The sequence below is a fragment of the Petaurus breviceps genome, unplaced genomic scaffold, assembly GCF_028583685.1.
Source record: "Petaurus breviceps papuanus isolate PSGF00001 unplaced genomic scaffold, PetGlider_PUasm1.0 38, whole genome shotgun sequence".
NCBI lineage: Eukaryota > Metazoa > Chordata > Mammalia > Diprotodontia > Petauridae > Petaurus > Petaurus breviceps.
This window is the reverse complement of record NW_027186304.1, coordinates 34284557-34308954: the sequence shown is the minus strand read 5'-3', so window position 1 is coordinate 34308954 and position 24398 is coordinate 34284557. Positions and strand designations below refer to the sequence as shown.

At 38.4% G+C, this 24398-nt stretch overlaps 1 pseudogene; it reads left to right on the top strand.

Moving 5' to 3' along the window:
* On the top strand, positions 1-322 carry LOC138170046 (small ribosomal subunit protein eS27-like; annotated as a pseudogene).
* Positions 323-24398: the final 24076 nt, after the last annotated feature.

Sequence of the window (24398 nt, the reverse complement as noted above, 5' to 3'; positions counted from 1 at the left end):
ATGCCTCTTGCGAAAGACCTCCTGCACCCCTGTCCTGAGGAGGAGAAGCGGAAACACAAGAAGAAGTGCCTGGTGCAGAGTACGAACTCATATATCAGGGATGTGAAGTGCCCGGGGTGCTATAAAATCGCCACTGTCTTCAGCCAAGCACAAACAGTGGTTCTTGGTGTCGGATACTCTACTCTGTCAGCCTACTGGAGGCAAGGCCAGGCTTACAGAAGGATGTTCCTTCAGACGGAAGCAGCACTAATGACTGAATCGAGATGAATGAGGAACTGGAAAGAATAAAACAAATTTGATACAAAAAAAAAAGAAAAGAAAATAGCTAAGTCATTCTTAGTTCTTTATTCAATAACATTGCTTTTGCAGTGTATGGTATTTTCCTGGTTCTGTTCACTTCACTTTGCATAAATTCATGGAAGTCTTTCCAGATTTTTCTGAACTCATCCTGCTCATTATTTCTTATGGCATGTTAATATTCCATAACAAAATTCCATCACAATATTCCACCACTCCACCACCACAGCTTGTTTAACCATTCCACAATCGATGGGCATTCCTTCAATTTCCAGTTCTTAGCTACCAAAAAAAAGAAATGCTATAAATAGTTTTGTACAAATAGCTCCTTTTCCCTCTTTTTGGATGTCTTTGGGATATAGACCTAGCGGTGGTATTGATGGATTAAAAGGTATGCACGGTTTTATAGCCTTTTGGGCAAATACCAGATAATTTTGATAATTACTCCCTTACAATATAGTTTAAGATCTGATACTGTTAAACCTACTTCCTTGACACCAAAGGACAACAAGAGATATGAAAACAAAGTCAAAAGACTGAAAATGTAGAAGAAAAATGTAAAGTACATCTCTTGGCAAAAACAACTGACCTGAAAAACAGATTGAAGTGAAAAAAATTTAAGAATTATTGGACTACGGAAAGCCAAGATTAAAAAAAGGAGCCTAGACATCATATTTCAAGAAAACTTAAAAGAAAACTTTCCAGGTCACTTGGAATCAGAGGGCAAAAAAAAAAAACCTCCTGAAAGAAACCCACAAATGAAAACTCCCCAGAATAATATAGGCAAAATCCAGAGATACCAAGTCAAGGAAAAACTATTCCAAGTAGTCAGAAAGAAAGAATTCAAGGACTGAGGAGGCACAATCAGAATATCAGAATCATATATAATTTATCAGCCACCACTGTAAAGGAGTGGTGAACTTGGAATATGATATTTCAGAAACCAAATTATATAGACTTAGAGTCAAGAATAGCATACTGAAAAAAACCCAATCTAAATATAATTTTATAGGGGGTAGGAGGGATGGGGAGGGAAAGAGAGAGAAATTGGGGGGTGAAATAGAGAATTTCTAAGAATTCCTGATAAAAAGACCAAAACTATATGGAAGCTCAAACTTTAGGAATTAAAAGAACCATAAAAGTAAACATGCACAAACAATTACAAAGGACAAAATAAGGATAGATTACTTATATTTTTATATGAGAAGATGATATATGTGTCCCCTTTGAACTCTATTATAATCAAGAATCATAGAGAGAACTCTCTCTATGATCCTGGGGCTGGTTCTGTTATGTATTGATGATCTTTTAAAAAGAATGGGAAGGGAGGTGAAGAGGAATACATTGGGAGTGATGTGAGGGAAAGGAAAAGAAAGTTAGGGGAAAGTATCTCCCATAACTGTGGTGAGCAAGTCTCTACAAACAAGGAGGAAGGGGTTTGGGAAGTAGATGATACCCTCTTATCTGAACTCTACCCAATTAGGTACAGAAATACACCTTACCAAACAGGGAAATAGTAGGGAAAGGAAAGAAAGAAAAAGAAGGAATTAGAGGGAGGGTAGATTAAGGGAGGAATATGTCCTATGCAAAAGAAACTCTAGTTAAGGATGTACAAAAATGTTTATTGTTCTTTTTGAAGTGGCAAAGAATTGGAATTTGAGGGAGTGGCCATCAATTGGGGAATGACTGAACAGGTTGTGATATATGGATATCACACATACCAGACATGATGAAGTGATGGTTTCAGAGAAACCTGGGGAGACTTGTATGCACTGACGCAGAGTGAATTAAGTAGAATCAGGAGAACAATTTGTACAGTAACAACATTGCAGAGACAAATAACTGAAAGAATTAGGAGCTCTGTGATCAACGTTGGAATTTCAGAAGACTAATGAAGCATTGCCCACCTCTTTAGAAAGAGATGAGAGATTAGGAATACAGAATGATATACAGACATGTGTATATACATATAGAAATATGTCTCTACATATATAGGAATATGTATACGTGTGTTACAAATACATGTTTATGTGGATACATGTGTATATATGTATACATATATGTATGTGTATTTATTTTGTCTTTTAGACATTATCCAATGAGGAGATTTATTTTGCTTGACTATACATGTTTGTAATAGGAGTTTTGTTTTTCTGTCATTCTTTATTGGGGGGAGGTGGGATGGATGGGGAAAAGGGCAGATTTTTTTTTTGGAGGGGGGAAGGCAGGGCAATTGGAGTTAAGTGACTTGCCCAAAATCACGTGGCTAGTAAGTGTTAAGTGTCTGAGGCTAGATTTGAACCCAGGTCCTCCTGATTCTAGGGCTCTTGGTGTTCTATTCACTGTGCCACCTAGCCACCCCACAAATTAAACATTTTAGGGAACAAGTATGGCTACTTCACTATTGTGTTAAGAAATCTTCAGTGGCTCTCCATTTCCTACATAATAAAATATAAACTTCATCTGACATTTAAAGCCCTCCATAAAATGACTCCCTTCTCACTGTTAGAGGTAGGAAACCTACCTTTCCAAACATTCATACTGATCTCCTTCATGCCTTCTACAGCCAAGTAAACTGGTCTCCTAGCTTCTCCAGACTCAACATTCTGTCTCCAGACTCTGGGCATTGGCGCAAAACATATTCCATGTCTGGAGTGCACTGTCTCCTAACCTCTACCTCCAAGAATGCTTATCTATTTTTAAGACTGAACTCAAGTACAGCCTCCTTCTTAGTTGTTTAAGGCTCCCCCTGCCCCCAATCCATCCAGAAATGAACTTTTATTTAGTTATCTATGTACATGTTGTGTCTCTCTGCTATAGAGGCTCTTAATCCTTTTTGTATCAAGGACTGCTTTTGCAGTCTGGTCCTGAGACATGGGATTACATGCATATAAAGGAAACCAAAAACAATGAAATACATTATTGAAAATAATGTTAAAGTTCAAGGCCCTACCGTGTTTCCCCGATAATAAGACCTATCCCGAAAATAAGCCCTCCCCTTACTGTGTAAGATTCCTCTAAAATAAGCCCTCCCCCGAAAATAAGCCCTATTGAGATTGCTACTGTAGTGAAGGTGATCCCCTGCGCTACATGCTACATTACAGTACCCTCTGTATGCACCGGTCCCCCCACCGTGAAACGCACGCTGCGCTCCGAGCTACATCCAATCAGAGCTGCAGCAGTGAGCGCATCATCCTGTTCTTCCCCAGTGATTTGCTTTCTGGCGCCATTGAGAGCAGTGCCGCGGAGGAGAGCTGAGGCAGGACAACATAAGCCCTCCCCTGAAAATAAGCCCTCTGGTGTTTTTCTTTCCAAAAAATTTAATAAGACAGTGTCTTATTATCGGGGAAACATGGTAGGTTAAGAACCTTTGCCCTAGTAGAATATAAGCTCCTTGTGAGGGCACCAACTGTTTTTCTATGTGTGTGTGTGCATTTTAAAGATTTGTTTTTCTTGGTTTTGTTTTTGTATCCCATAAAAGGCACTCAGGAAGTGGTTTTTTTGTTGTTTGTTTTTAATTTGACTGGTCTTAAATTGAACTGAAGCATTAAGAAGTGGAGAAATCTTATTAAAAAGATATACTTATGCTCTCCCAACCAACTCTTTTTGTAGAGATGAAGGACAAGTGTGGAACATGGCTTCTAATATCAGAGTATGTCAAATGTTTGTAGTTTTGATGGGATGGTTCTTCGCTTTCTCGTGAGGAGAAGAAGGAGGACTATACTAAAAAAAATGTAAATGATATAAAAACAAAAGATATTCATAAGAATGTATTTAAAAATAAAAGTTGTGCTCCCAGTATAAGTACTGATGAAGCTGGGAAAAGGAGGCCAACATGACTTCCTTTTTTATTTTGGTTGGTCCAGGGGCCAGCAGGCAAGCATTCCAGCTGAACATGGGATTGTGTTTGGGATGTTTTTAATATATCTTTGACAGAGTAATAGCTTTTGGGAACTTAAAAATTATGCAATTTATTATTGATATTTTATTTTTCTCTAGGATCTTAAATGTTTGGGCTTTTAAAAGAGTGTTAGCTAGGACTGACAGCTGGTTTCCCTGTTTATCCAGAAAACGGACAGGCCAGTTTTCTTAATGCTTCAGAATTTTAAAAGAATAACCTCAAATAGCTGTATAACCACGTCCTTTTCTACACTACAGCCACATGGACTAGAATGGTTATAACTTGGTGAGTTGAATTAGATGCACTATGCATCATCACAAAGAATCTCAAAAACGACAGATATGGTACAAGAGTAATACAGACCTTATACCTCTTGACAAATTATGAATGAGCTATATGGAGCAGTGAAAAAATGTTAGATTTAGAGTCAGGAAGACCTGGGTTCAAATTTTACCTCAGATACTTACTAGTTGTGTGACCCTGAGTAAGTCACTTAATTGTTCAGTGACTTAGTTTCCTCATCTGTATGATAGGGATAATAATAGCACCTACTTCCTGAAGTTGTTGTAAGAACCAATGAGTCAACATGCACAATCTTTGCAAACCTTAAAGTGCTATTTACATTTTTATTTAAATTATCTAAAGCTGTTAGGAGAAATATAATTATTAACATACTTCAGATCATTGACTGATTATCTGTAAGATGCTTTAATATTTTTCTTGCAAGTGTTGGGAAGATTCAGATGAGGGAGATACCCAGTTTCACTCAGCAATGAAAAATGTACATTCTAGTAAAATCATCACAATGTAGTTGAAGGAACTGAGAATTAAAGATCAATGTCAATATCCATCTATAATAATATCAACAATATGTGCCAAGCACTGGATCTAGACCCTAGCCCTGATTCTGACATTTAATAGCTGACCTTTTCAAGCCAACATGGTTTTGGAGTCAAAGGACAGAGGTTCAAACTGGACTTTGGGAATATCACTTAACTTCTCTTATCTTCCATTTCCAAATCTCCTTCCAGCTTTAAAGTGCTATAATTTGAGGATATAGAACTTCCATAGGACATCATTTAAGTGCTAAGTGAAATACTCAATGAAGAAGCAGAGATTAGATAGTGTAGCATATTTCAGGGTGATGATACTTCTATAAGTTTTTCGTTTTGTAATATGTGACTTTTGTTGATGCTGTTGTTGCTGTTGGCAGTGGTAATGGTGGTCTTCATTTTCAAAGAGGACCAATGACATCATGGGGTGATGTCTTGACTTGCAAGTGAATTGAATTCAAGTGAGGCAGAGTTGCGTAGTCATCAACCTCACTCTGTCTTCCAGAGTCAACAGGGTCCAGTGGCAGGAAAACAGTCAAGACAGCTGTTGACAGTCCAGGATGCAGTCAGTGACTTTGGACCTAAAGACCTTTAAAAACTGAGGAAAAACTCACAAGTATGACTTGGTTTATATGTGAGGATTTTGAAAAACGTATGGAGTAGCCACTACATTTCAAAAGTCTTATTGATGAGTTCTGGGTTGATTCTTCTAATGTGCTTTAAAAAAAAAGCAGTCTCAGAAAATAGCTATTTTCACTGTTTTTTTTAAATGTAAACATTTTTATTTAGATTTTTGAGTTCCAAATTCTATTCCTCCCTTCTTCCCCCCCCCCACCTCCATTATCCTTTCCCTGGGATGGTAAGGAACCAGATATAGGCTATATGTGCAATTATATAAAACACTTCCATATTAGTCATTTTGTACAAGAAGACTTGAATAAAAGAAAAAATGAAAGTGAAAAATAACATGCTTCAGTCTGTATTCAAATTATATCAATTCTTTCTCTGGAGGCAGATAGCAAGCTAGATCATTACTTCTTTGGGATTATCTTGGATCTGTATTGCTGAGAATAGCTAAGTCATTCACAATTCTTCACCAACAATCTTGCTATTACTATGTACAATGGTCTTCTGGTTCTGTTCACTTCACTATGCATCAGTTCATGTAAGTCCAGGTTTTTCTGAAATCATCCTGCTTGTCATTTCTTAAAGCACAAAAATATTCCATTACAATCATATCCCACAGCTTGTTTAGCCATTGCCTAATTGATGAGGAATCCCTTAAATTTCCAATCCTTAACCACAGAAATATTTTTGTACAAATAGGTTGTTCCCCCCCCTTTTTTGATATCTTTGGAATATAGACCTAGCAGTGGTATTGATGGACCAAAAGGTGATACATAGTTTCATTTGTTTGTTTGTTTTTAATTTATTTATTTACCAAATTCTTCCCTTATGCATAAATCTGACAGATAAACTATTCTGTGCTCTCTTAATTTGCTTATGATATCACCATAAGCATTTACATATGTAAATCATGTGCCCATTTTAACCTAATCTTGGTATATGGTGTGAGATGTTGGTCTATACTGTACCTAGTTTCTGCCATACTTTTTCCCCAGTTTTCCTAGCAGTTTTTGTTAAATAATGAGTTTTTGTTCCAAAAGCTTGAATCTTTCGGTTTATCATATATGAGATTACTATGGTCATTTACTATACTGTAATGTGTACCTGATCTATTTCACTGATCCACCACTCTATTTCTTACCCAGTACCAGATTATTTTGTAAATTACCACTTTATAATATAGTTTGAGATCTGGTATGACTAGAACCTTCTTTTGCATTTTTTTCCATTGATTTCTTTGAATAATAGAATAGTCATTTTTATTTTTTTGACTCAGCCTACTCATGAGCAGTTAATATTTTCCCAATTGTTTAGATTTGACTTTATTTGTGTGAAAAGTGTTTTATAGTTATGTGCATATAGTTCTTGGGTTTGTCTTGACAGGTAGACTCACAAGTATTTTAGATTGTCTACAGTTATTTTAAATGGAATTTCTCTTTCTATCTCTTGCTTCTGGTTTTTGTTGGTAATATATAGAAATGCTGATGCCTTATATGGGTTTATTTTGTATCCTACAACTTTGCCAAAGTTGTTAATAATTTCAAGTAGCTTTTCTGAAATTTTCTAAGTATATCACCCGCAAAGAGGGATAGCTTTGTTTCTTCGTTGTCTAAAAATAGATTCGACTTTTAGAGCTAGATAGGATCTTACAGAACATTTTCATTCAATTCAACAAATATATGTAAAGCAATTATCTTGTGCCTGGTGCCCTACCAGGCACTGTACTATGTGCTGGAAATAGAAAGACAATAACAAAATTACCTTCTAGCAAGTAGGTTACATTTTACTGGAGGATGTGACATTTTATACAATTAAGTAAATACAAAGTATATTCAAAGTAATTTCAGAAGAAAGTACATTAAAAAGTGCATCTAACCAAGGGCCCCTAGGATGGTGATGGGACTGGAAACTATGTCATACAAGGATCTGGGGATGTTTGGAGTGAAGAAAAGAAAACTTAGCAGAGACATAGTAGCCAGCTCCAAGTACAGGAAACCTCCTCTTAGCATCAGTATCTCACCACTCCTGCATTATTTCAGAGATTCAAAATGTGCTTCATTTAATATATGGGCCACCCACCTGAGAAGGACTCAAGCTTTTCATATTGGGTCCCATGTGGGGGTATTGTTAGAATGACAGACTGTCCTCTATGATGATTAACGTTTGTCACATGTTAACTGGTTGTTGAGAAGTGTGGGTAGCAAGTCACTATTGATGATGTTTCTGCTAGGTCACTACGTGTTCAGAGTACTACTGCTACTTAATAGTGAAGAAAAACAATTTGATTTTATATAGTACTTTAAGGTTTATGAAGCAGCTAGATGGTATAGTGAATAGAGCACTGGAGTCAGGAAGACTTGAGTTAAAATGTGGCCTGAGACACTTTACTAGCTGAGTGACCCTGGGCAAGTCACTTAACCCTGTTTGCCTCAGTTTCTTCATCTGCAAAATTAGCTGGAGAAGGAAATGGCAAACCACTCTGGTATCTCTGCCAAATAAACCCCAAAAAAGGGTCATGGAGAATCAGGCATGACTGAAATGACTAAACAATCAAACCACAAAATAGAGATAGAATTAGCATCTACCTGCCCAGGTTGTTGTAAGGATAAAATGAGTTTATATCTGTAAAACATTTTGCAAAATGTAAAGTGCTATATAAATGTTAGCTAAATATAATTTTATTTATTCCTCACAACAATATGAACTTCAGGTATTTTATCCCTATTTTATAGATGAGGAAATTGAGGCTCAGAGAGGTCGAATAACTTTCTCATAGTCTCAAAGCTGGTAAGTGGCAAAGGCAGATTTGAACTAAGGTCTCCCTGAGATTTTATTTTGTTGTTTTGTTATTTTTTTTTGTCATTACACCACGCTGCCTTTTTTTTTTTACTTTTTTGGCTTTTTTTAGAGGGGGGAAGGCAGGGCAATTGGGGTTAAGTGACTTGCCCAAGGTCACATGGCTAGTTTTTGTGTTAGGTGTCTGAGGCCAAATTTGAACTCAGGTCCTTCTGACTCCAGGGCCGGTGCTCTATTCCCTGTGCCACCTAGCTGCCCCACACAACCACACTACCTTTCACTGAAATCTGAGCAGCTGAGGATTGGTGCTCCCACTGAATCCTGAAATGTTAAGGTTGGTATTCATCTTCCCAGAAGGCCTCTTCATATAATCTTTAGGCACCCATTCTCTTACTAGGAAGGACTTAAGCTTTCTCATTATCTCTTGGTCAGTAGTAGAAGACTGACTAAATAGTTTCCATATAAAATTATCTCTTTGGAAATACTAGAATGTTGCACTATTTATATAAAACATCTATTGCTTCTCTTTCTTCCTTGTAGCCCATACTTTATATTCTCCCAGAGGGTAAACAGCATGGTATAAAGCTTTTATAATGTCTTCCTCATCAGAGTAAATAAGATCCCTGGCTGACCAAGAGTCATTGATAAGTATCCAGTCCTGTGAAGAAGTCCTCATCTTCCAAGAGCTGCAAACGTAGAGAGACTGTTTAAGTGGGCAATTTAAAGTGATAATTCAACAGTATGACTAGAGAATTGGACACCCCAAACTCCAATAGCTCTTTGACATGCCATAATACTGCTGTTACTTGAATCAACTTGTCTGGTCTACAAGACTTACTGGAAAACATTACTGTCCCTTTGAAGTCCATTAAAAAATAAAAGAAAAAAATATAAGTCTTCAATAGATTTCCTGTAATACTCGAGTAAGTAGCCTAAACTATTCTGGTTAGTAATAGACCCTGGATGAAACCCCACAAAGTGTAGCCCTTGGCCCAGGACCTTCACTCTGAGTTTACACTCAGACCAGATTCACTCTTCAGGGGGGTCTTACACATCATTCTTTACCTCATTTGTCCCCTGCCAGGTGCAGCCTTGCCAGACCATGCCCGTATGAGACACCTGAAATCATGGCCAAAGAAGACATTTGAATAAAACAAAATGCAAAGTAAATAACAAGGAATTGGATTAAGGAGCAAAAGTCCTCTGCATCTATACCCAGATGCTGCCCTCCCTGGAAGCCAAGGTAGATTGTATGTCAAATTCCCATTTCTCCACTGTGTCCTCAACATATTGGGGGAAGCATTTAGTCTATTTAAACACAGAGCAGAGTATTAGAGAGTATCAACATCAAACTGTCCCTGGTGGTTTTTTCAAGTTTAAATGGAATGCTGTATTGTCCCTTCCCATGTCTCAATGCTTTTTCCATATCAACCTGGGTTTCACCGCTCTCACCACTGTCTAGATACTATTGCTGTTCCTTTGCTTCTTCGGCTATCTCTTCTCTATCCCCCCCGCCCCCCAGACACATACACGTGCACAAATACAAGCACCAGACTTGTAATGTTATCTTCTCTTTAAATCACAAGCGCTGGGAGTGTATCACTCCAGCCAAAATATGTGTTGGGTAGAGCTGTAAAGTTCATACGTAGTGCTCTAGTGCATGTACTCCAAAGAAAAATGGGGCCATGAAGATGTATCCTTCATTATTTGTTGTTCAGTTGTTCTCAGTCATGTCCAACTCTTTGTGACCCTTGCTTGGGGTTCTCTTGGCAGTGGTATTGGAGTGGTTTGCCATTTCCTTCTCCAACTCATTTTACAGATGGGGAAACTGAGGCAAACAGGAGTGATTTGTCCAGGGTCACAAAGCAAGTAAGTTTCAGAGGCCAAATTTGAACTCATAAAGAGGAGTCTTCCTGACTTCATGCCTGATATCTATCTACTATGCCACCTAATTGCGTGTTCTCCACTATACCCTGCACAAATCATTTGACCTCTGTCATTTCACATTAACATTCGTAATGCATTAGAAACTAAACTCCACCATTAACATCATAAAAATCGCTTGTAAGGTCAGAGTTGGTCTAGGAACCCGACAGAAGCATAACACTATCCTATTCTGCTTAACCCTTCTCTCCCTTCCTCTTACTTGAAGGTCATCCAAGGTCTCCTTTCTCCTGCAAAAGCATCCTCTCTACCTCTGGCTACTCACCCAGAACTCCTGTTCTAGCTTGGTTATGCCCAACAAGTATTTTAGAGGGTTCCTTAAATTTAGGATTACCCCTAATTTATTTGTTCATCTCAAAAATTCTTTTTTTTCAGTCTTTAGATTTTGTTTTAATATTTCCTGTTGCCTCATGGAGTTATTGACTTTGATTAGGTCCATTTGAATTTGGGGGAGTTTGTTGCTTGGGCCAGGTTTTGTTTCTCTTGTTCCAGCCTGTTAATTTCCATTCTAATTTTTTCTTCAATAACTCTCATTTCTTTTTTATTTTTTTCCTTGAATGCTTCCATTCTATTTATAAGAAACATTTTAAATTCTTTTTTTAACTCTTGCTTCATTTCCACCATGAATTCTAGTTGAGTTTATGTCCTTGCCATGTTTTTCTCTGAATCAATGCTTTTGTTGTCATTCTCTTCTGAGTCTGCATTTTGCGTGTCCCTACCACCATGATAGCACCTTATTAGGGTTCTTTTTTATCTGCCCATTCTTTCAGTCTACTTTCTGACTTTAGACTTGATACTAGGGCTGAGTTCTGTGGCATGATCTCAAGAATAGGCTGGGAACCTGCAAGTTTTCAGTGCTCCCAAAAGTGGTCTGATCCAGAGTAAAGTCTGACTGTTGCCCTCCTGTTCTGAGGTTTACAAATTCCTGACCTGTGTTTGGGTCTGAACAACATTAGACTTCTGTTGTACTCAGACCCTATCAGCCGGCTAGAAAACTCTGTTGGCTAGGAGAAGTAGAATTGGGGACTCCTCTTTGGTTTGGAATTCTTGCCCTCCTTAATTCTCTACAAGCTGAGAAAGACTTTGGAAATAAGGCCCTGGCTTGTGCCTATGGTTTGGGTCACATCTCTGACATTGCTGCTGTTTCTGCTGCTAGCTTCTGAATTTCTTCCTTTCTTTCCAGGCCCTTCCTTTCTCAGAATGCCGCTGCCATGCCCTAGTCCCCTTCTCCCTCTGTCCTGGATCTTTGACCTGGAACAGGGAAGTGGGAGAAAAAGCTACCAGTTGGCACCTGTAACACTTGTGGTGTGGCACTACTCTGATATGGGTCTGAGACCTCTTCTTGCCCTGGTCTACAGCTACTTCTGGGGTCCCAGTGTGTTCCATGGGCAGCAGATTTCTGCCCAAACCCTGTCCCCAGTGTCCACAGACCTAGCTCTTTGTCTCCTAAGTCTAGCTGAGTTAGATAAAGAACTCATTGTGATCTTTTCTGGATTTCCCCTTGAGAATTCAGTCTAGTGTTTTTCTAAATCTGTTAAGAAGAATTTGCAGGGAGGACTTTACTGCATTGCACCCTATAACTTGACTCCACCTCCTAAAATTTTCTTATTTATGGCCATGGCTCACAAGAACAATTATCAAAATTAGGAGAGTATAACTACATAGTCTCTACCTTCAAGGAGCTTATAATCTAGTAGGAAGATGAGATATCTACAGAAATAACTATTTAAAAACAAAATATAACTATATATGGGAGGCACAAAATGGGTGACATGAAAATTTAGACATCTATTCTGACTAAAGGTAGAGAATACTTCAGGAAAACTTCTTTCTGAGTCTTGAGTGAGGCTGAAGGATGGATAGCATTTCAGTACAGAGATATTAGGAGGAGTTGTGGCTTATGAAGAAGGTATTCCCAGTGTAAGAAACAGCATCAGAAAAGGCACAGACAGGGTACATTGGTTGTAGGACCTATTTTATACAATGCACTGTGGTAGGTGCTAATAAGTGGTTACAGAGAAGAAATAGTCCTACCTTCAAGGAGCTTAAAGCCTAGTAGGAGGAATAATACATATCAGTAATTATAATATAAAATATTGTGTGAATTAGAGAGTTACACAGGGCCATGTTAGTTAGAACAAGGAACAATCACCTCCAGGTAGAGAATTGCTTATATTGATGTTTTTAATGTTCGTAGTCGGCATATCCATTGTGAAGTACATGGGTGCTTGAATACTTTGTATTATTAAGTTGTTTTAAATGCTAACTTTAAAAACCTTGTCTGTACTATTAATGCAAGAAACGGAGCTCTGATTGCTATGAAAAGGGTATTTCAGCTCAAGCAGTGTCCATCATGATAAATCCCAGATTATTGGTTTTACTCCATAATTTTATTCCTGTCTTATACTGTTTGCTGAAGTTCTTCCATTTGGAAAATCTGAAAGGCTTTTTATTCTTCTCAGATCATGTTTTATTCATCTTTATATCCTTCCCTGTCCCCATTTTCATGCCCAGTACCTAGCGCCAAGATAAACACCGTTAAATATTGGTCGAAATGAATTACTTTTAATATAATTTTTTAAAGATTTCTATAGAAATTTATCATTACTACTGCTGTTAAGCTGTTAAGCTCTTTTTCACTAGTGACCAACTCTTCATGACCTCATTTGGAGTTTTCTTGGCAGAGATACTGGAGTGGTTTACTATTTCTTTCTCCAGTTCATTTTACAGATGAGGAAATGGAGGTAAACAATTGAGTGATTTGCCCAGGATCACACAGCTAGTAAATGTCTGAGGCCAGATCTGAACTCAGGAGGAGGAGTCATCCTGAATCTAGGCCTAGCACGCTACCCACTGTCCCTCTTAGCTGCTTCATTACTATTATTACAATAGATCAAATTAAGTGTCACCCCGCTTACCAGAATCTTTCATTAACTAAGTGTTTTTCATGGGAAAAGATGCAAAAATTGAGAGAACAAGCAAATGTCATTCACTGAGCAAATATCTGTTGAGTACATACTATGTGAAAGGATTTAATTTCAGTAATTAGTTGATAAATGTTGTAGTTCCTGAATTCAGGAAATTGCATTTTCTTCATATTCATACTTCTAAAGTAAACACCAGCATTTCATACTTTCTTTGTATTCCACACAGTACTTAGAATATTACCTTATTTAAGTAACCAGCCACACTCATCATGCCCCAGACATATCCCATGCTTGCGCTGACCAACTCTAAGATTTTGTCATACACCTAAATGTTATTAAAACTATTTAAAAAATAAAGATGTTTTGGGGCGGCCAGGTGGCTCACCGAGTAAGAGTACTGGCTCCAGTGTTGGGACGACCTGGAGATCGAATCCCGGGCTCAGACACTCAGCACCACACCCAGAAATAACTGGCCGTGTAACCTTGAGCAAGTTACTTAACCCCGATTGCTTAAAAATATATATAAAGAAAAAATAAAGATGTTAATGAAAAAAAATTTACTAAATAATAGTTACAGATCTTACTTCCGTGTTATTTTCCCTCAGGAATTAAAAATGGTTTGTTGATTCTTTTGATTTCTAAACAGCTAGTGAACACTCAAAATAACCAGGTGAGTGTATTCTCCCTTTACTCTTAGACAATGTGGTTATTTTTTAATAGTTAAATGAAATTCAAATATTTCCAAATGGTTAAAGCTAAAACTAACAAATTATATATTGTAATTAATTAATATGCAAATATGTAAAAAATCAGGGACAGAGTTGAGGTTAGACCCTCGTATTAATTATGTCCAGGGCAAACACATACCAAATTACTCAATAAACTGCCTCTAATTATGTTTGTTCTTCATTGGTGTAGAAAAATTAAAAAAAATTAAATTGAAGCTTAAAAGTAAAAATTGTGACTTCTCTAACTAATTACACAGTGCAAAATATGATTATGAAATAATCATAAAAATTATATAAACATAAAAATTCAATTAATTTTTATTCAGTTCATTGTTTTTTAGACCACCAACTAAGGGCATAAGGAATCATTGCAAAAGACTAAACTCAAACTTCTTAGTGAAAAGAAATCATTTATCTAAAATTCTACCTGGGGATGAAACTGGGCAAAGATTTAAGCTCTTTGGTCCTCAGTTTCCTCCCCTGTAAAAGGAGAAAGTTCGACTAAGAGCTTTCCAACTCCAAAAGTCTGTGGGTTTTTTCTGTTGTGCTTAGGATGTATAATAATCTGTGGTTTGTGTAAATTATTATTTATAGACTAGATTAGTAACCTTTGAAGTCCTGAGCCATGGGATATAATGATAGTAATTTAGGGTTGCTTTAATAACTATTTCTGGCTTATGTTGATTTTAAATCTAAAGATACAGCAAAAGAAGAAGACAGACAGATGAATTACTTTAAAGACTCTAAATTCCTGACAATCTGATAACAGTACTTATATTTTTATTTGGGTCACTTGAATATGACATGATTTTGATGGAGTTTTTTTTGTAGGCTTATTTAAAAAAAAAAGATTTGGAACCTTATTCTCTGTGTTGAATAAAACCATTTGTTACATAGAAATTTTAATTGGAGACAAGCACCCATCTGTGGTTGGGGACATGATCCCAAGTTCTATTCACCACTAACTCTTCCAAATGAACTGCACAATTTGAACTCATAACACAGAATCATGATATAAGCAAAAAATAAACACTTTGCATAAAATGATCTTGGTTGGATAATTATAAACTGTTTTAATTCACAAGTTTGGTAATGAATTCTACAGTATCAATTTATTTTCTTTCTGCTTCATTCTCTGGCATAAAATCCATAAAGTATAAAAAGCCCAAAATAAATGAAAAGTTTTTTTTTCAGTTACTACACAAGTTTTTTTTTTTTATCACAGTGATCAATAGAAATCACACTGGTTTCTTGATTTCGCTGACCTTTCTTGGTCTTTCAAGAGAAGATCCCATGGTCAGCAATGACCCTGAGATGACCCTTAATCATATTTAAAGAGGAAAACATATGAAGCAAGGAAAGTACTGAGGATATGTAGATATTCTTAACAGTATTTCCTTATCTTGTTGCAAGAGGAGGCCTGGAACCAAGATAGCACTTTGATCATTCAAGCTAAACACTTATTAGCAGCCCTTGGTGAAGATCTTGGCTCTGCAAGCAGTTGCCACTTCTTGACCTATTATTAATGCTTTCATCTCTAAGTACTTAGAATACTTTAAAAATTCCTCCTCTTTCTAATGCACTATCATGCTTTAAATCTTGGGTTTTGGTTAAGTAACCAACCTTTCTGAACGTATGCTACAGAGCAGTCCTCTACTACAGACTTCTTATTCTAATTCCTAAACTATATAACAGCAGAGGTAAGCAATGACCTTTCATCCTTACTCTGCTGTCCTCAGCTTAGTCTCAGCCTGATCCTATGGCAGCTTCTTAGGCCCAGAATTAGTTTGTTATGCCCAGATTAGATCAAATTAGATTCAGACTGAAGTCTAGAGGTTTCAGCACTGTGACTCTCATTTAAAACCAGAGGTTTCCTATTGCCACTGGGATAAAATTATAAACTCCTCTGTTTAGCTTTTCTTTTTTTATTTGGGACTAAAACCTGATCCCAACCTGTCTTTCCAGGCTCTCTGGACATTCCTGTCTCTCCTAACTCAGTGATCAGCCAAATTGGTCTCCTCACACAAGACGTTCATTCCACCTCTACTCTCCCTTCCTTTGCATTGGCTCTCTCCATGCTTAAATGTTTTTTTCTTTACCTTCTACTTATAGTCTTTTCCTTTAAGGTTCAGCTCAAGTATTATCTTCTGCATAATGGCTTTTCTGATTACCCAAAACTCTTGTAGCTTCTTTCCCAATCTACCTCATATGTAACTACTTTGTATACATTCATTAATTCACTTTCTATTTATGCTGTTGTTCAGTCACATCCAACTCTTTGTGACCACTTCTGGGGTTTTCTTGGTTAAGATTATGGAGTAGTTTGCTATTTCCTTCTCCAGCTAATTTTAGGCAAACAGGGTTAAGTGACTTGCCCAGGGCCACATAGCTAGGAAGTGTCTGGAGTCAAATTTGAACTCAGACCTTCTTGACTCCAGCCTGGCCCTCTATCCATTGTGCCATCTAGTTGTCCTATAATTATGTTGTTCATATATATATATATATATATATACACACACACACACACACACATATATGTAATACATGTGTGTTTGTGTATATATACATATATATACATATACATATATATCCCATTAGGAAGTAAGCTCCTTGTGAGTAAGAACTGTTTCATTCTTTGTATTTGTATCCTCAGTCCCTAGCACAGTGCTTAACAAGTAACAGGTACTCAACCATATATTGATGGATGGATGGATGGATGGATTGAAGGGAACTTGTAAAGGAGTGGTTGGAAAGGAACTGTAGAAAAATGCTAAGAGAAGAGAGTATATCCAAAGCCACTTTCTGGGTGATTAATAATGCTAAACGCTTCAGAAAAATCAGAGAGGGTAGTTATTAAGAAAAGACAATTGGATGTAGTGGCTAAAGGTCATTGGTCACCACTGCAGAAGAAGAAGGGAGCACATAGGACTGAGGACTATTTTGTAACTTTGTTTGCTTCATGGGTGGTCATGGCCAAAGAAGGTGTGGTCAGGTGGTCAAGCTATGAGCATTAAGCCTCTCTGTACTTAAAAGGGTCCTCAGAAAACATACCTAGTGTTTTGATGGTACGTTCAAAATTCTAAGCCATGTGGCGGGCTGAGCTGGTAGCACCCATGTCTCAGGTACAATAATAGCAGTAGCAGCTGCAACAGCCCGGATCTGTGGCAGAACCCTAGCTTATAAAGGGGGCCTTATGTAAGGAGTGATTGGTCAGTACACACCTTGAAACTCCCCCAGAAGTCCGCCCACTTCTATGCAGGTGAGCTGACTGGGGAAAGGGCAGAGACCCAGTGGAGGTGAATGGAGCTGACTGGGCAGTCTGCTCACTTCCTTGGGGAAGGGGGTTTGTGGGGAAAACCAGGCACAACATTTCCCACTTCTTTTGTTCGTGTGTCAAACCCTTGACACCCTGGCCGAATCATGCAGGACAGTCAGCTTTGTTCCCAAGGGCAGGTAGTGGGCACCCATAACAATTATCAATTTAACATTTAATAGGGACTTTCTATAATCAAGGCCATAGTCTCAAGGAACAGGAGGGGGCCACATTTTTCCATTGGTCCTCTAGTTGAATTTCTCCAGGAAAGAAGCTGTCCCAATAAAAGTCAGGTCTGGATTCTTGGGAAAGCTGTCTGCATCTGATGTCGTCTTTTTCATATTCCAAGGCTCAGGGGATGATCCTTAGATGACTAGAGTTCAAATGTATAATACAAAAGCTCCCAGAAACATGATTTTACATATAAAGGTCCAGTTTTCTAGCCATGCAAGACTAAGTTCAAAGAAATAGTTCAGTTTTCTTAGCCACACAAGGCTAGGCTCAGTTAATACAATGAGGTTTGCTCACAATTTTACAAAATGACATAATTACATTAAGTCAGGTACATGTCACCAAGATAACCAAGAAAACTTACATACAAACTATACAAAAATCATAATTAACATACAATTCCTTGTATCCCACTGACCTGTTTCATTTAAGCAACACTTTTAAATCCCAGATGCCTCATGTAGTTACAGAATCTAAAAAAGAGTTTTGTTTCTCCAGTTCAGATCTAGAGATGACCAGATAATTTTGACTTAATATAGATTAGTACAATTATTTAAGATTAGTGCCATATTTTGAAACTACAGAGAATTTTCAGTTTATTTGTTGGGGCCTCCGATTATGTTGGGCATAATGGAGCGAGACAGAAGATCCCAGAGATTAAAATTGGAAGTGGATTTTATTGCCACGGGACTGTTGGGGTCACATATAATATCAGACAGTAAATTGGCATGAATAGTATGCCAGTTTTTAAAGAGATTACAATAGTCAGGTTGCATAAGCTGAAACTACAATCAGTGATTGGTCAGTGTATATTTGAAATTTCCCGCTCGTTTTTCTAGGCTGAGGTACAGGGAACCCAGAATGGGTGGAGATGGGGAACATCCAATAGGGGGCGGGGATTTTACCCTAGGCTGAATCCCCACCCATAGATAAATTAGGAGAGGGAAGGGTAAAAGCTATGCTAAAATGCCTGCTTACAGATTAATGGAAGGGAAGGGTAAAAGTTGGTAATTTCACTTTTCACACTGATGGTTCTTTTATCCCCCTAGTCCAGAGGTAGGGAACCTGAAGCTGTACAAGCAACATGAAATTCACAATGCCCATGGTGGCCATGAATATTCTGGTGCAGTTGTGAATCACCAAAATGTAACAGGCTCTCCACATGGAGGTCAGAACCAAAGCATTTATTCAAATACCAGAAAATCGAGTCCCCAAACCAGAAAGCCAAAGTCATTACAGTAACCACGAAGTTGGTACACATAGTCAATGCAGTGAACACCCACATTCCCAACAGGCTCCCTCAAGCAAGGATCCTCTTCTCCTCACTCATGGTAGCTCCTTAGCCTCCACACTGCTCACTCCCAGCAGTCCTGGCTCCCAGCAGTTCTTGTTCCCGGCAGCTCTGGCTGGCTCTCAGAAGTTCTCAGTTTGGTTCTCAGATGAAGTTCTGGCTCTCTAGCTTTGGCTTTTCCTTATATATGGTATTAGCTCCTCCCTGTTCTGCCCCCTTCCGGTTATATCAGCAAGTTCATCCCACTGTGGGATTCACAAGTTCTGGATCTTAATACTTGACACAATCATGAACTTGAAACAAAGTGCTAAGTACCTGTTGCTTGCCAATACAAGGGGCATGGAAGATCTTCAAATACCATTACCATTACAGTGGTCTCGAGGACACATGTGGTCCTTTAGGCCCTCAAGTGCGGCCGTTTGACTGAATACAAACAAATCCTTTTCTGTGAAGTTCAGATTTAGAAGGCTGTACTTGAGGACCTAGAAGGGCCACACATGGCCTTGAGGATACAGGTTCCTTACCCCTGCACCTGTCAGTTCATTAACTTCCTCATTTTCCATGACCTCCACCATCAGTCTCCCTTAGCCTGTTTTCTTACTGTGTCTCTCCTCTTAAACCTGTTCTGTGACTTCACTCTAGTCCCTGGTTCTTGCTCTTCCTGTCACAACTCCTGCTCTGCATTCAAAGAGGCAGCATGATGTTACACTTGGAGTTAGGACAGACCTGGGTTTGGAGCCCATCACCAATCCTGTGACCATGGGTAAACTGCTTCATCTCTCTATGCCTCAGTTTCCTCATTTGTAAAATTGGCAGCTAGATGCCTCAGCGAATAGAGCAGTGAACCTGGAGTCAGGAAGACCTAATTTCAAATTTGGCCTCAGATGATCACTAGCTGCGTGACCTGAGCAAGTCATTTAACCCCTGTTTGCCTTAATCCACTAGAGAAGGAAATGACAAACCACTTTATTTTGGGGCATTTAAAGAAGACTAGCACCTCTGGTATGAGGGCTCACAAAACACTTTTCAGGGCTGCCCATCCACTTTTGGTGTCCACCTGTCACCCAACTTTCACCTGTGGCTCCAAGAAGCGGTAGCATTTGAAGTAGCCTCTGGTAAAACCGTCTGTTTTTTTTTTTTTTGCTTTTTGGAGGGCAATTGGGGTTAAGTGACTTGCCCAAGGTCACATGGCTAGTTTTTGTGTTAAGTATCTGAGGCCGGATTTGAACTCAGGTCCTCCTGACTCCAGGGCTGGTGCTCCATTCACTGTGCCACCTCGCCACTCCTCGTAAAACTGTCTTGGCAGATGGGCCAAACCAGCTTCAGGGTAATCAACAGGCCTCCTGTTGAGTTAGGGGGGGTGTCTACCTCAAGCATGTGAAGACTTCCTCCAGTGCAACAGGTGAATAAGCATAGTTTGTTCCACAGGCCATGAAGGTGGCCAAATCAAGAACTGTAGAGCACTTAGAGATTGGTCAGACACAGAAGACACCAAGGTCATCCACTGCATCCTGGACCATCCCCAGCTGCCTCGACTTTTGTCCTTAGACTGGACTTCAATGACGCTGGAAGAGAGAGTGGGGCTGACAACTCTGCCTCACTTAAATCCCATTCACACCCAAGCCAAGACATCACTCTCATGATTGGTCCTCTGAAAATGAAGCATGAACAACCTGCTTACAGTGTCATTTGCAGACTAAATTAGGGAATATATGTAGTCCTCATAACTCTTAACTTTTATTAGTATTGCTGGCTACCAACCTGATCCTATTTGAAAATGTTCAGAACAAGTCCCATTCACACTTTGGCAGTTATGTACCTCTCCCTGCTTAGTGAAAATGGTAAGGGAAGTATTAAGTAGTTCCCAGAGAGTGGACAACCTATCCTGGGAAGCTGCAGCATCTCCTTGGTATTAAGTAAGTGTTTAGTGTGGACTGTCCCAATCACCATCAGCTTTAAGCTTTCATTGTGCCAGAAATACACTTTCTAAATATGATAGTGTTCACTGAGCTCTAATTACATGATTTTGGCAAATTGGAATCATTTCTTCACTGGAGCATATAGAACGTGCTCAACTGTTTATAGTGTTTTACTCTTGTCATAGGAACAATTTAAAATACATAATAAGAAATCTATGACACTACTATGCACCAGCAATTTGGACCTAACCATCTGCCTTTCACTTGCCAAAAGTATATATACACTCGAAACCCAAGGAAAGTCACAGTTCATCTCACACCCCCTCAATGGCCCCCCTCTTACAAGCAAGCTAAAGACAATGCAACTTTCCACTGATTTTTGACTCCTGTTATACAGTAGCATAGGTCATTAAGTAGCCATAAGACTTAGGAACTTTGGACCCGAGTCTTAGCCCCTCATATTTGTGATGGACCTTGGGCACTATTGGGGGCTGAAACTCCTGATGGCCAAGGTTTCTCCTTTCAATCTTTGCTGGCAGAGACCAAACACCAACTGTGTTTTTCAACACAGTCAGCAGGCATATAGTCAAAGGTAGATCAGACAAACAAAATAATGCTCTGCATCCAATATCCCACTTTGCCTTTTCTATTTCCCTTTTTCTCTGACCTTGAGCTCTTCAGTGCAAATTTCTGTATCTGAGAAGCATTCCTCTCAGTTTCTAAGTCCTTGACCTCACCCACACCACCTCTTAGTTGGGACCTTTACTCATCACTTCCTTTCTTACTCACCACCAAGCAATCAAAGCACTGCCATTCTCACAAAGGAAGAAGGGCCCAAGAACCAGAGGACCACTATGTCAAAATGCCATCTAAATGCCAGCTGTCTTTCTTGTCCACTTCCCTCTTTTCACATTTTTGACCCTTGTCGGCTATTTCATTTTTTAAAATGTGTCTTATTGGCATCTTATTTTTACACCATAGCTATTTCCAGGGGGAACTACCTTCTCCCCATCAAAATGAATCCTCCTTTGTGACAAAGACAATCCAACAAAACTATTTCAATGCTGCAAGCAAAGCTTCCAATGTATATGATGCCCTAGTAATTCCCTGACTTGCTCAGCTGTGAGAAGTGTCATTTATTACCTGTTCTCCGGGCCCTTTACTCGTTTTTCAAATAACTCCTTTAAATGATCTTTTCATTGACACTGACCTTGTTACAATCCGTGGGTATATTATTTGTTTGGTTCTGTTCATTTCACTCTCTGTGGTTTAATAAAAATATTCCCATGTTTTTTCTGAATTTCTTATATTATTCTTTCTTACTACACAATTAATACTCCATTCCATTCATGTAGCATGGTTTTTTTTAGGAATTTCCCAATTAATGGTCATTCACTTTATCTCCAGCTCTTTGCTACCACAAGAAGCTATGTTTAGACAGCTATTTCGACAGTGCATCATCCTTCCATAATTTCTAAATGTCAAGTGATGCGAACAGGCAGTTTTCAAAAGAAATAAAATCCATCTATAGTAATACAAAAATGCTCTAAATCACAATTGATAAGAGAAAGGCAAATTTAAACAACTCTGAGATACCATCTCACACGTGTCAGAAATGACAAATGCTAGAGGGAATGAAGGAAATAGGTACATTAATGAATTGTTGGTGGAGTAGTGAACTGGTCCAACCATCCTGGAGAATAGTCAGGAATTATGTCCAAAGACTATGCATATGTGCATACATACCATGCAAATCCACTACTAGGTCTGTACCCCAAAGAGTTCAAAGGAAAAGAAGAAGGGCTCATATGTACAAAAACATTTACAGAAGCTCTTTTGGTAGTGGCAAAGAATTGGAAATCAAGGGGATGCTCATCAATCAGGGAATGGCTGAACAAGCGGCATATGCTTGTGATGGAATACTATTGTGTTATAAGAAATAACAAGGGTGTAGTTTCAGAAAAATGTGAAAGACCTATATGAACTGATACAAAGTCAAGGGAGAAGAGCTAGCAGATCAGTCACTACACCCAGTAACAGCAATATTGTAATGATGATCAGCTTTGAAAGACTAAGCTACTCTGAGCATGACAATGATCCAGGACCATTTCAAAGGACTCGTGATGAAAAAAATGTCACCTCCAGAGAGAGGACTGATAAACTCTGAGTGCAAATTGAAGCATAATTTTCTCATTTTCTTTATTTTTTGCTTTGTTTTGCAAAATGGCTAATATGGAAATGTTTTTCATGATTTCACATGTATAATTGATGTCATATTATTTGCCTTTTCAAGGGGTAGGGAATGGTTGGGAGGGAACTCAAAATTTTAAATGAAAAAAAGTTTCAAACAAATAAATAATATTTTTTTGAAAATAAAGATTTTAAAAATCATATATATATATTTTAAATGAATCATCTTCCTCTCTTTAATCTCTTCCCCTCTTACAATAATAATAGCTAGCATTTGCAAAGCATTTTAAGGTTCACAAAACACTATATTTGTTCATTTATTTTTACAATAACACTTTCAATGAGGTGCTGTTATTAGTCCCATTTTACAGATGAGAAAACGGAGGCACAAAACAGTTAAGTGATTTGCCCAGGGTCACACAGCTAATGGCTGAAGCAGGATTCAGACTCAGATCTTCCCAACTCTAAGCCCCATTCTCTATTCGCTGCCCCACCACCATTGCTGCCCACTATTATGAATAATACCCACCATCTTAAGAACTTTTCAAAGGAAAGAATTTGAGGTTTAGTTGACTAATTCCCTTCAATATCCAGGAACCCCAGAATTTGTAGGATCTTGTGGCAGGCTAAATTTCTCAATAAAACAAGTTCCACTTACCTTAAGGTACAAATATTGAGCATAATGTAAATGATGACTTAACAGCAAGTGAACTGGAGGAGTATTTATGGTTCATTAAAAATATGGAAATATATTTTAAAAATTACATCTATCAGTTGAGAGTACAATTCTTAACAAAAACCCCTTAGGTACAGAGAAAGTAAGATACAGAGGAATGAGCACTGGACTTAGAGCCAGAAGACTTGGACCCAAGCCTCTGCCATTTGTTAGCTGTGTGGTGTTAGGCAAGCTTTGGGCACCTTGCTGATGTAGTGGAAATAGTGTTTGACTTGGAGTCAGGAAAACAGTTCGAATCCTGCCTCAGACATTTATTAGTGGTGTGACCCTGAATAAGTCACAGCCTCTCAGCCTGAGTTTCCTCATCAGTAAAACAGGGATTAAGAATAGCACCCATCTCCCAAGGTTGTTGCAAAGACCAAACAAGATGACAGGTACAATGCTTTGAGAGTTCTAAAGCACTCTGTGAATGCTAGTTGCCTTTATTTCTTTGAATCTCCCCCAGTTTCTTTAACTTCAAAATGAAAGTGTTGCATTAAATTAGCTTTAAGTTTCCTTCCAGGTCCAACATTCTACGATTCTTTGAAGACAGAACTATAATACAAATCGGTATTTCTAGGACCTCTCTACGTTTATCTGGAAGGAGGTCGTGGAGATATATCAACTCCAGGCCAAGTGGGGAGTTGGGAAGGGAAGCTACAACTGATCTTGGTTGGAAGCCAGAG